Genomic DNA, 14,096 nt, shown 5'->3' with positions numbered 1-14,096 from the left:
TTCCCTTCAGCAGCCTCCCTCCCAACATCTAGTCTAGGAAATCAGCTGTGATGAGGGTCCCGGGGGAAGTCACAGAAGATGCAACTAAGGCACATAGAGGTGACTTAATTTGCCCGAGAAGATCAGCTTCAAGCCCCAACACTGTGTGTCACGTCCCTCTGTTTAACTCTTATGCTAAGCAAGCTATCTATTTGTAGATTATGGTTATAAACACATGAGGTATGAAAATACATACAAGGACACACATCAACTCTAAGATGTTCATTATCTCCACTATTTTGTTTCTATTTATTTTATTTGTATTTAAAAAAATTAAGAACCTCGGCAGTCAATAAAGCAAAATGTTACTGGGCTTTAAATACAGAATATAGAGGTTTTAAGTGTGTCATTACTCATATTTATTTGTATGTTCACAAGACAAACTGATTTGAAAGTCTCTCTCCCCTCCCCCTACTCACTACTGGCTCTCACCTGAGCTCCCAAACCACACATCTAACAGCCTTTCACTTTACCCACAGCTGTACACATCAGTTATCCTCCAGAAATCCCTCTACAGCTTTCCCTCCTCAGAGCACAGCAGGATCATCATTTACCTCATTAATCCACCCAGAAACCTGTTCCTTCCTCCATCCTACCTTCACAGACAGCATTCATCCTTTCCTTTTTACCATCTAAACATGCCTTCAATCTGTTCGCTTTTACCCACTGACCGTCCCACAGGTCAAGTGGAAGCCACCAACACTGCCCACCTGGACTCACGAGTCTCCCAAGTGGCCACAAAGCCACTCTCCCCTACTTGAGACAAATGGGATTGTGTCACTCCCACGCTTTTAGGACTCTTTTCAAACCCACTGTTCTTAGAAGAAAGTCAAGTTCTTCACCTGATGAAGGTCTTTGCCATCAAATTGTCAGCTCAGGGAGGGGAGGACACGCCCTCTCCCCTAGGACCCGCCCTCTGGCAGAGCATCAGCTTGGGAGGACCTGCTGAGCTACACCAGCCTGTATTCTAACCCTGGTCTTGAGTTCTTAGCAAACTGCTTCAATTATCCATACAAATCCAAGGTAGATTAGAAAGATTTTAGATGTTGAGCTAGACTATTGATTTGGGGATTTTGCACTAGCAACCTGCAAGTACATGTTCTAATGATTCTGTCTTCTTAAAACCACACCCAGATTTAAGTAGTATTTGTGGAATGTCTTCAGAGTAAAAGGGACTGTACTTTTAAAGACTTTATGTTTTATACCATGAACAACCCGGACAGGGTCACAAATGGAACCGCCTCACAAGTGACAGAAGACAGGTGAGAGGCATATAGCAACAGGTCACAAAGATGGTAAGAGCAAAGTTGTTTCTCCAACACCCCAAAAAATTTTTGAAAGAACCGAAAACTCTGAATTTTGAAAGTAAAATACTATCATATAAAGAAATAAAATAATCCTCTTCATCAGGGTTTCAAGATCTGACTCCAGAATTTTTAGCATGCCATATTGAATCCAAGCACAGAAAAATCAGATGGACTAGTGGTGAGTAAGTTCCAGGAAAACGGCAGTAATTACTCCACTTGTAAAAGGACATAAACTCACCTGTCGAAGATGAATGTAAACCGCATTCTGGAGAAATTCGGAAGCTCCCAGGCTCCGCTTCTGGATGGCAAGGACATGGACAGCTTCGAAGCATGCTTCTAACTCAGTCACCAGCATTCTTACACTGCAGGGGGAAACGGAGGCCCTCAGTCAAGAGCAGAGGTGTTCCTGTCGTGTCTCGCAGGCCGTGCCTCGGGGACTCAGTGCCCTGCAGCAGCCCGGCCCCAGGGGAGGACCCGCAGCGTGGCTCACCCAACCAGGAGGTGCACTGTGCTTGAGAAAGCCCATCCCCGATGGGGGCATGAGTGGCTGGTGGGTTTGAGTGAACATATAAATGCCCATAGAAATATGCCTGCATTCATTCAAGTGATACAAGCAACAGTAGCAGGCTATTTAACAAAATTTCAACTGTCAGTGGAAATTTACCATTCCTTTCCACTTGTCCCCTGCACTCTGAGACAGGCTTAGGCTCTCTTACACCGGCAGCTCTGATGCAATAGTTGTGAAGTCGTTTTACTTTGCTGCAAGTGTCCTCGCTCCCCGTGTGGCTGTGATTGTCGTCTCTTAACACAGTCAGATGTCTTCCTGAATCTCTCCTTGCGTTCCTTGCTCCTGCTCCTCAGATCCTAAGATAAAGGGCAAGTGAAGACACATGACCAGAAAAGGCACCGTGGACTTGAATGAAGTCCTCAGTGATCCCCTAGGTGAGTGCTGCCCACCCCTTACCTTCGATTCTCAATGTTCTGCCCAGGGTGACATCCAGACAGGAGAGCGTCCTGGGCCAATTAAAAGCTGTGTGACTTGCGCCCTGGGACATGTGCAGGAGCTGGTTCCAGAGCCGTGCCCCTCCCCACCTCTGCTCCCCTCTCTCCCAAGGACCCACTGCCAAGCCCCCAGGTTCCCTGATATTCTGTCCTTCTCTTCTAATCTAATCCAAGCCCTTTTCCTCTTCCTTTATTCCCTAATTATCACCAGCTCTAGTGGTTTTTCAGACACAGTATCTGAAAAAATTTCCGGCAGCTGAAAAAGAGGTCTCCAGAGGCCAATGCCCATATGCTGGTTCCTGAAGAGAGCCCCTGGTTATGGGGTCCCTCACCAACACCCACGGGGCATCAGACATGTTGCAGAGTCGACCACCCCCAACAAGAGTTTGCTGTGACCCCAATGCCCGCACAGCATCCCTGCTCTCATAAATGTATTTGGCCCACTTATCCGTTACTAAGAAGCAAAAATAAAAAAATTGCTCATGTTTCTTACTAAAATTATTTATGTGGTGGAAAAAGAAATTGTAATAGAAAAGAATAAATTTAACTGCATGTTAGATCTGTTCCTTTGGCTTTAAACCTTTGCTGTTTTCTAGGCTCAGACTTGGTAGCTCTGTACCTTTTGTAAAAGAAAGTTGCCTTTAGCCTGAAATATGCAGGAGAGCCTATTCTCCGGGCTCTGATCTTTCACGATGTTAACTCTTCTGCACTTATGTTGAGATGGCAAGTTGCAAAATAGAAAATCAACTTTGGGTTTTTTTGGAGGTTTTAGAGGGGCACCATGATTTGACCCACGTGGACAGCTGCAAGAACAAAGAATTCCAAGGAGAAACAATTCGTACCACAAGAAGTTTGCAACAACCAACCACATCCCCGCCCCTTTTTAGTATAAAAGCGGACCGATTTCTGACTTGGGGGAGACGGTTCTCCAGCATGTCATTCAGCCATTTTCTGGGTCTGCCAGCTTTTCAAATAAAGTCACTATTCCTTGCTCCAACACCTCAATCTCCCGATTTATTGGCCTGTCATACAGCAAGCAGTACGAGGTTCGACTTGGTAACAAGATGACTGCATTGGAGGTAGTATGTCTCCACTCTTTCCTCTTTTCCAATATGTAACATGCAAATCATTTATGATCTACTTCAAATAAATCATCAAAGACAACCACAAAAAGAAACTACACTCACCTAGCTATCAAAACTGAAGTCAAAACCTATCAATTTTATATGATGTTTAACAACACAACTAAAAAACCTAACATAGGGAATTGATTCCACAGAAATAAAATTATTTCTACTCCTTCAAAACCTTTTTTTCTTTTCTATTTTATTTTGTTTTGCATATTGAAAAGAAAATAAAAGACAAATCATTTTATTTCACGTATTTTGTTATAGCTACATAATTTAAATACTACAAAGATATTTAAATTGCAATAAAAAATTGTTCATATATTTTACAAAGATATATATACAATCAATGTGGATAAGGAAAGGAATGGACATTTACTAAAAATCCACTGCACATCCAGTCTTACAAGCATATCCTGGAATATAAGCTCTATGATCCAGGGGTCCCCCACCTGCATTCTCACTGCTGAGTCCCTTAGTAATCTTCTACCAAGGCACCAGCATAGAACCACGCGATCAGTATTTTAGATATAAATGAGGGAATTAGCTCATTCAATTCTAAAACAAAAACCCTAAAGTAAATACTGTACTTATTTACAGATAAAGAAAATTGGACACAAACAAGTACAGTTTCTTCCCCAAGTTCACAAAGCTAATAACTGGTAAAGGCAAGATTTGAACTCATCTGTCTGATTCTAAAAACTATGTTGGAAATCCCTTTCGACTGGGGAGGGTCCAGCAGCACAGCCTATCACCCTATCTACGTTCAGATCTAGCCTTAGACAGCCTTAGACAGCACCCCATTCCTATGGAACTTGAGGGCAAATGATAACAATAAGGATTTTATATCCAGTACTTTCTTAGGTATCATTTATACAAACTGTCAGCAGGACAGCAGAAAAACTCTGGGAAATATGAGTGGGTCCAGGGCTTTTTGCTGATTAGAAACTCAGTCTTTCAGGACAGAGTGACCTTCCCATGAGAGGCCACACGGACCTAAACTAAAGGCAGCTGAGCAGTGAAAACTAGCAAGAACCTGGAACTCAAGCAAGAAGGATCCCTGCCATCTCCCGCCCTGTTGCCTCTTCATCCACGTGGACACGAAGACAGAAGACCCGGATTCTTGTCCAAGTTACACCATCATGGATTCTCACCCATAAAAAGTTACGACTCTATGCTGTCCTAAGTCCTTTCCAACTCAAATATGTTGACACCAATATGTCAGCAGAATGACTATGACTCCACATCCTCTCTTCTATAAGAATAGTTCTATGGCCACAAAGCAGAAATCCAATTAAAAACACCATGCACTAAGCAAGGTGAAAGTCTGAGTAAGAGACTTTGCTCTCACGCTCAGTGAATGAAAACTCAGAAAAATTGGTCCTTCTCCCTCAGCAAGTGGTAGGTAGGCTGATTGTGTGTGTGGGTGGGTGTGTGTGTGTGTGTGTAAATCAAATACAATGACGTCTGGGATCTGTACAGATTTTTTTTTAAGTTACTGTCATTTCATGAGGATGAGACACCCTTTAAAGTAATTTGAATCTAGTGTTCTGAGAGAGTCTCAGGATTATTTGGTGGAGGAGGGAAAAGGAAAGGAGGAAAGAAGTAAATGAAGCAAAGGAGTAAGAATACTGCAAGGGAAAGGCAAGACATAAATTTTGTTCCTACTTGCATCACAAACAAATTACGGACTGGCTTTGCCCCGATGTCCTGTCGAGCACTGAGTTGCAGATGAAGAGGTGACAGCCCATTTCTCACTGAGCTTGTGACTGTACGTGGCATCTTATAGAAACAAATCATTTATCCTGATCAAACACTCTAGCAGCAGGCCGTAATTCTCCTATTTTGAGAGATAAGAAAATAGGAGTTCAAAGAGGGTAGATAACTTGACAAAAGTCAGAGGACAAGTAAATAAGAGAGGATGAATTCAAACTCAGATCTGAATGCAAAGTCTGATCTTCCCACTCCCAGGACTGGAAAATCCTTAACACACAGACTCCCCAGCTCCCCTGCAGTGTTCTGGCACCAAGCATTTCCGATGGCGATGGAATCCAGTTCTCACAGACACAGCGCTCTGTGCAGCCAATGACCTTGATCAGACCTTGATCATCTACCTGCCACGCCCACCAGGCTTCACCATACAGGTAGGAAAGCTGGCTTTCAAGTGCATACAAAGCCACCCCTGGTCTAACCTGGGCTCTTCTGGGGCTTCTCCAGCCTAAAGGCAGCCATGAAAGTGCTCAGAGTTTGTACATGAGCCACACTACCTCTCTCCATCTGTCTCCACACCTATACTTCTTAGCTATGACCATTTTGATAATATTGGAAACAAATATTTAAAAACACAAAAGAAAGGATCCTGGAACAATTACTTAATACTTACAATTTTAAATGATTTGTTACAAAGTGAGTAATTACAAACCGAATCTGCTTTCCTAGGTGTCAGTTTAAACAGTTAAAAAATATAATAGCAAAAAATTCTCACTTACAAAATTAACAAAATCATCAACAATAATCTGGAATAAACTCAAAATTAATGCCCATGTTGTACATGGAGAAAACTACAGGACTGTACTTCGGGGTAAATAAGAGGTGTGAATATAGAGACATCAACATATTGCATGTAGGAAAACAGTTTTGTAAATATGGAAGTTCTCCTAAAAATAATTCAAAACTTAATAAAATTCCCATGAATACTGTTATCTGAATTTTTTTTTAACTTGAACAAAATATTTTTGAATTCTTCAGGAATAATAAAGTCATAATAATAGCCAAGAAACTTTGGGATGGAAGAAAAGAACAAAAAAAATCGCACTGTCAGATAATAATTAATTTTTACAATATGTAAGATATAGCGTTGGAGTAAGGAAGTAAGATTGACAGAAATAAAACATGAGCTCAAAAAGAGACTCTAGTGTACATAAGTAATTTGTACATGTGGGATTTCAAATCAAAGAACAAATTATGAATTCGATAATTGTCCTGGGACAATCAGAGAATTACCTGGAAAGAACAAATTCTATTCCTGTCATAATGACCACAAAAAAAATTACAGATAGTGATGTAAATATTAAAATACTAATAACACCAAATACAACTCTTTGCTCACATTAATTCAACTTCCCCTCACTATAACAAGTACTATTATCATCTCCATCTTAGACATTAAATAAACCTACATAAGAGATTTATACCATTATAAGAAAGTATTTCTAAGAATAATACGAAAGATAAAACCCAAAAGGAAAACATTTACTATCTTAAGAATATTTTGAGCCACAACAAAAATAAACCTACTGAACAAAATGAAACGAAAGAAATGACAAGGAAAATCTCTGTGATAGATGTTGATGAAGACAAGGGATTAATGTTCATAACATACAAAGAGCTGTCACAAAGCAAAAAGAAGCTTCCTCACTTAAATTTGTGCAAAGGACAAAAGGGATCATTCACTTTTCAAAAGTCAGATGGCTAATCAGTGAAAAATGCTCAATACCTCACTGGTCATCAAATGCAAACTAAAACAATGAAAAAGCACTTTTGCTCATCTTATTGGTAAATATTTTTAAAAGATATTGTAGCTAGTGACCATCTGTGGGAGAAAAAACTGTGAGCGACCTTTTTGGAGGATGACATGTCAATGGATATGTAAACTCTGAAAAACGTGTGTAAACACTGGTTCAACCCCACTTCTAGGAATCGTTTCGTTTAGAAAAAAAATCAGTTCAAATAGATGTACTGTTTACACTGGTGGGAAGAAAAGCTGAAGTGAAATCATATCCAGCGATAGAGAATTGGTTACATAAGTAATTCTACATTTTTCATTCCATACTGGAGAAGGAATTTCTAGTCACTTGAAAGTAGCCTGTGATGAACGTAAATGTCACATCCAGGGACTAAATTTCCAGAAGACTTAACTAAAGGCATGCTCATACAAGATCACAGGAATGTCTGTTAAAGAAAGATGCCACTAAAACATCCTTTCTGACAGTGGAAAATGGAGAAAACTTAAGTGTCCACCATCAAGAGAATGATGCAGTAAACCACGGTGAGCTGTGGGCACTAAGGGGGCCGGCGTTTCCCTGTGGCCCAGGGCCTTGTCCACAGCACTCTCCCACCAAAGGTGTCCTTGCACAAGAGACCACACCTGCACATCAGGAGACCCCTCCACTCTATCTGAAAGGACCGGGTGAGTCTGGAGTGGGAGGACGTCTATGATATACCCCTGAGTGAATAAAGCGAGCTGCAGAAAACATATAGTATGTCCTTATTTTTCAAAAAAGCATATATACACACATATACATAGATTTCTCATATGTATGTATGTATGTATGTATGGGTATATATATATGTCATAGGCACAAAGGTCATGAAATATATACACCACATTGGCAACAGCTTTTACACTCAGGAAATAAGGGGAAGGGAGGTAGGGCCCTTTCGGTACCACCACAGTTCTCTTTTCAGCATTTCAGTTAAGTACACTTGGAATTTAAAAGTTTATTTAAGTCCGAAGTAAAATGGAAGATGCCTCCACAAGACAGAATGCTATACTGGTCATTAAAAATCATGCCAGGGGAGATACAATATTGTAGAAAAACATGTAATAAGCCGAATGGAAAATGGAGGTCTCCACACAGTAAAAAGGCACAGAGTGCTCACTGGTTTTTATGACAGAGCTGATACACACTGATGAAAAGAACAGAAAGTAGATGTTAAAGTGTTAATTATTATTTCTGAGTAGTGGGAACTGGATAGCCTTTTTTGTCCCTTTTTTCAGACTTTTTATATTAAATATACATTATTTTTCATCTGAAAAAAGCATTTTTAGATGTGTAGTACCACACATTGTAGAATAATACACGAGTACTTACAGAAACAAATAACTAGGAGACACCGCAGCAGCGCCACACAATGTAGAACGGGCGATCCCGATTAACACCACACAGTTACATAAGGACCCAAAAAGTGAGAGCACCTGCTGTAACAGGGCGCGGACCCCTTCTATTTGTCAGTTGTGTCTTCAGGGCTGAGGCAGTTCTGAGCACGGCCAGTGTCAGTGTTGGTGTCTGGATGGATGCCACTGGATGTGAGGGCACCTGCAAGCCGAGAGGAAGAACAGAAATCATCCTCTGCCTTTTCTGTCTTGTTTCTTTGTTACTTTAAAAGAGAGGCATAAATAAGATGAACTGTGTATCTTCCCTACTGAAATTTCAGTAATGAAACCGTTTTCAAAGTGTTCACAACTTATACTCCGCCTATAACCGTCTTTTCATCAAAGCTTCATATTTATTAACTGTTAATTAACTCAGTTAATTAACTCCCTGTTGAAACCTTCTACTAAAGAACATGAAATGAACTATGTGAAAGGTCCACGCCTGCAGTGACTAGCTTGGCTGTCTTGAAGGCAGTGCAGTCAGCCCCCAACATCCCGTGGCTCTGAGCTCCTGATGCTGCTAAGAGAACACGCTGCTGCCTCAGATGGAGAGAAAGTGTGAAAGCATTTCCTGAAATCTACAGCACTGACAAAACATAACTGACAAATCTCAGGCTCCTTTGGAGCTGTCATTTTCGGTTTCTGGCCAACCCCCGTCAATGAGCAGAACCACCCCATTCCCGAGTAATGGCACTCACTTGGTAAGGAGGTTTGGAGAAATTTCCAGGTATAGAATGTAACCAACTATACGTAGAACTCTGACAAAAGAAACAATGCAATACCCTGAATTTGGAAGACACTCAAAATATTCTCCTAAGCCTTTGTAGCTGGAAAGGTTGGGCTTCTCCTGAGCCACTTATTTATTTCGCAGCCAGTGAGCATCTCCCACAAACCCTGTTATCCTGTGTCTGCTGGGAGCAACAGGTACACTCTTGCTGTCGATCTTAAAAGTCACAGGGCAGAGGCGTGTGTCTCACGGCTGCAACCCTCACACAGGCTCGCCTCCTAGCCTCACAGTTTGAACTTGGCCCCATTTTCTAACCTGTTTATTTGGTATCTGTTCTTCTGTAAGCTGCCTGAAATGCTTTTTGGAACAAGTCAGAAGAATGAGTGGGTAGATTAATGGACAGATGGACAGGTGAGAGATGGGCAGACTGAAAGAGAGACTCCAAGAAAAGGGGAACAAATAAAAGTTCCTGTGCAAAACCCTCTTCTAGTCAGGGAAGAAAACCACCACGGAGAAGAGTGAAGAGGCAGGTAGCTTAGGACTGTTTCCTGGATTCCATGAAAAGTCACACCAAGAGATGAGAGGGTAGAACTATAAATAATAAAAGAAAAAAGCACACATGCTTGAAAAATATATCTACAATATGTACTTTCTAAAGAATAGATTCAAATCAGCAGGGCTCAATACCACAATCCTTGGGTATTTACAGAAATGAGAATCCAATCTCCAAACCACAAGGCATCCCTTCGGAGCACTGAGAGTCTACACGGGGCTGTTATAAAGCCGTCACCACAAAAGATATGCTCTCCTGCACTTAGGAGGAACGAGCAGTTGTGCACGCGTGACAGTTACACCCCACAGCACCTCTACGGGGGAGGGAAGCCTAGCGAGCCCCATCACTGCACGACAGAAAACCAGTCCTGGAGAGCCTAAGCCATCCTACCAGTTCTCCATCTCACAGGACTGGTCACTCCAGAGCAGGCCTCGAACTCGGACACACGTCTGTAAGCACGATATTATCATGCTTTGTGTGATTTTTGTGTGTATAATACATTTGTTTCTGGCATGAAAGAATATTTAATAAATGATCGGTTGTCTTGTCTATCTCATTAGCTCACAATCAATCTTTATACTGTTGAATTGTACTATTTTCCTCTGGATAACGGAACGGAAAGAGCGGGGGTCAGAATGAGTTGGAGCTCCATTCTTTATCTGGTATCTCATCTCATCCAAGTCCCCAACCAGGGAGAAGGAGCCAATGTTCTCTTCATCTTTTAAAGAGAGGGCTCCACTGATGATGACTTACTCAACCCAAAAACCAAGGCTGGGGGAAGGGCACATGTAGCAACCAGAGCAGTATCAGATGTAGGAAAGTGAAAAGAGCTCACGGGAGGGCTCAGGGGGTCAGCCTGATTTAATTTCAATCGATAAAAATACGACACTGTAAAAATACTAGCTTGCAATGGATTTGCTCTTTCTTGACATCTAGCAAGTTTCCACAGCCCACATGTAACATTATCTTGAACCAGTGAAAGGAAGAGTCTACAAACTGGGAAAATAAATGCCACAGGCAGGCTGAAACCAAGGCTGGAGTTTAGGAAGAGAAAGGGCATAGTTAAGAATTGGGGAAAGGCTGGAGGAAAAAATCATCACAAGGGCTCTCAAGCATCATCCTACAATCATATAATCATTCATTCAAGAGAGAGTTACTGAGGTCCTATTTTGTGCAAGATTGTACACAAGGCAAAGCAAGAGTGTAGCGACAATGTTGGCAGCAATGGGCGGGGCTAAAATATACTTCTGATCCCGGTACCTTGCACACTTGTCCTCAGTATAAAGGCAAAGAAAAAAAGTAAAATAATATTCTGTAAACTCAAAGCATTGCTGAAAAAAAATTAAAGTAGGCCTAAATACCTGGACAGAAGACAGTGCTCTTGGAATGGCAGTACACCCCAGAGTGATCCGTATATTCTACGTGGTCTCGATCACCATCCCAGCCGGCTCCTCTGCAAAAACTGATTAGCTGCTGTTATAATTCATATGGGAATTCGAGGGTCTCAGTAACCAAAACGATCTTGAAAAAGAAGAACAACATGAGAGGACTTGTAATTCTCAATTTGAAACTTTACAACTGTATCTCTAGGTGAGATAAGAGGCCATTTTTAAGTTATTACTGTGTTTATCCTTATTTTCTAAATTCTCTAGAATGAATATAATTGTTATGATAAGGAAAATAAAAATACGGTATCTTTTAAAACTTGCACACATATTCATTCATTGGAAAAAAAGTATTTTAACTATAAAGAGGTAAACAAATATCTAGTGAAAAAGGACTACTTAAAAACAAGAGTTCATTTAAATTTTTAAGAAATTGAAAACAAAAGCACAAACACATCAAGTTTCTAGGGAGACAAATACAACATATTAACACTTATTTTCAAAAATTCTAATTGAACAATGAAAATTCAATAAAGGGAAATTCGCGATTGACAGCCAAATGCAAACACAAGGAGAGCAAAGGCCTAGAAATCACAGTTCCTTTAACTCTGCTACTACCTCAGTAGGGAAGGAAATTCCTCACTGAGGAGACAGTGGAATCCCATGCATAAGACAGGATACACAGTACAAACTGCGCTAGAATCGGGGGTGATTTTCTTAGAAGAATTCTAAAGTTAGAACATTGCTGAAAAACTATAAATACAATGACAGACAGATTAAAACACACAGTCATATATATTATATAGAAACATATGAAGTCTGCTCCCATGTTACATAGAAATACAAACATATTTGTTCATTTATGGGCACTGATTACTTTTTCCCAGGTAGAATATTTCAACTAAAACAAATAATCAATTATACACCCCTCTAGTCAAATCTACTTGATAAGTTACTCTGCTATGTATTCATAATGTGCCTAAGATAGATCTAAAATAAGTGAAAAAGATCTTTGTATGATTTCTTGAACACTTCTCAACATTACAAACTTAATTTTAAAATAGATCTGAGCAGTATTTCTATATTATCTTTTCCCTCGTGAAATGACCAATACAATCTGTTGTCAAAATTCTGTCCTTACAATGATTCATGAGCACCGTATCCTCACAAAACTGCTGGAGAGCAAGTCACTATCCAGACACTGTGACCAAACAAACGAAACACAAGGAAGACAGTGACCCTATTCTGGAGGGCTTACCGTCTGTGTCAACACCGGGATATTTATTTGATTGGTTTGATTGGGTAGCAAAATAAAATCAATCAATTATTTTCTTCTTTGAGCATTCTGTAAGTCATGACTCTGCTGCTAGTGTCATGAGCAGGAAAGACTTAAGCAAGACTTGATTAGGTCAAATAGCAACAATCATCACCGGAGAGTGAGTAATAAAGAAGTTAACTGATAGCAATGCTTCTGCCTACATGAGACCTAAAATAAACCAACACTGATCTCTGAAGGAAAATGAGGAGATGAGGTTCCCAATGAGAAAACAAACAAGAAACCAAAAAAGGAAATACTTTTTCATTAACGATTCCAGGCAGTAGTGGAGCATGGTGATGAAGAGCACAGATGCTGGGGACAATCATGAGGCTCTGAACTCCCACAGCACTGGGTAGCTTTGACACTGATAAGTCAGTGAAATTTTCTGCATCTCAGCCTCCTATCCATAGACTGGGGACAACAACAGCACCTGTCTCCTAGGACGGTCCTAAGAATTAAATTATTTTATATGTAAATTTTAAATAAAATACCTCAGATTTTAAATATTGCCCCAAAAGCACAAGGAAAAAAGAAAACAGAGATAAATTTGAGTTCATCAAATTTAAAACTTTGCTTCAAAGGACACCATCCAGAAAGTGAAAAAACAACACTCAGGAGAAAATATTTTCAAATAATTTATCTGATTAGGAATTTGTATCTCCAAATAAAAAAGAGTTCCTACAATTCAACAAAAAAGACAACTAAATTAAAAAATGAATAAAGGATCCGAAACGGTATTTTTCAAGGAAAATATACAAATGGCCAATAAGCACAATGAAACGATGTTCAAAATCATTAGCTTTAAGGGAAATCATGTCAAAACCACTAGGAGAAACCGCTTCACACTCACTACATTAGGTTATATTTAAAAAAAGAATAACAAGAACTAATGAGGACACACAGGAATCAGAGATAGCAGCCCTTGCTGGTGAGATGTAACGCTGCGTGGCTACTTTGGAAAACAGCCTGGCAGGACCTCAGAGTCTTGAAAAGTTGGTTTCTGAATGACCCAGCAATTCTGCTCTGTGGGCACACACGTAAGAGAACTGAAAACTAATGTCCACATAAAAACTCCTAAAGGAATGTTCACGGAGCCATTATTCATCACAGCCAAAAAGAAGAAACAACCAAAATGCCTATCACCTGATGAATGGGTAAACAGAGGGGCCCAGCCATACAGTGGAATATTATTCAGCAATAGCAAAGCATGGAGTACTGACCCAGGCAACAACGTGGACAAACATTGAAAACGTTACTCAGTGTGAAAAGAAGTCATTCACAATAGATGGTTCCATTTACATGAATTGACTAGATTTACATGAAATGTCCAGCACAGGCAAATCCACAGAGAGAGAAGAGTGGCTCCCTGGGGCTGGGGGAGGATGGGGAAGATGGGAATGAGTGCTTATGCATACGGGGTTTCCTGTTAGGAGGATGAAAATATTCTAAGATTGACTGGGATGCACAATTCTTGGCATAGAGTAAAAACCGGTGTAAATTTTAATTGGTGAATTGTATTAAAACTGTTAAGAACAAAAGTACCTCGGGCCAGTACCTTCCCATAGTAGATGCAAATTGCTAACTTTTATTACAGGAAGAAGAAACTGCCCTCAGCATGAAAGCAGGAGATCAGCAAATGTGAGTTAACCGAAATTGGACAAGAGCAGTTCACTTGAAACACTTGCTGAGTGTATACGAAATA

At 40.4% G+C, this 14,096-nt stretch overlaps 1 protein-coding gene across 3 annotated transcripts in view; it reads right to left on the bottom strand.

The window, feature by feature from the left end:
* Positions 1–14,096, bottom strand: part of LOC141573941 (trafficking protein particle complex subunit 9-like) — a 184,253-nt gene that overhangs the window by 26,280 nt on the left and 143,877 nt on the right. For all 3 annotated transcript variants that reach the window (XR_012500440.1, XR_012500441.1, XM_074346849.1), the window contains 5 exons: positions 11,053–11,212; positions 8,350–8,574; positions 2,968–5,315; positions 2,011–2,210; positions 1,585–1,708 (listed from right to left, as the gene is read on the bottom strand). The gene's annotated coding sequence lies outside the window, so the exon portion shown is untranslated. The remainder of the gene's footprint in view (positions 1–1,584; positions 1,709–2,010; positions 2,211–2,967; positions 5,316–8,349; positions 8,575–11,052; positions 11,213–14,096) is intronic.

The sequence above is a fragment of the Camelus bactrianus genome, chromosome 18, assembly GCF_048773025.1.
Source record: "Camelus bactrianus isolate YW-2024 breed Bactrian camel chromosome 18, ASM4877302v1, whole genome shotgun sequence".
Classification (NCBI taxonomy): domain Eukaryota; kingdom Metazoa; phylum Chordata; class Mammalia; order Artiodactyla; family Camelidae; genus Camelus; species Camelus bactrianus.
Note: the sequence above shows the minus strand (reverse complement) of the source record. Positions and strands in the feature narration are given on the sequence as shown.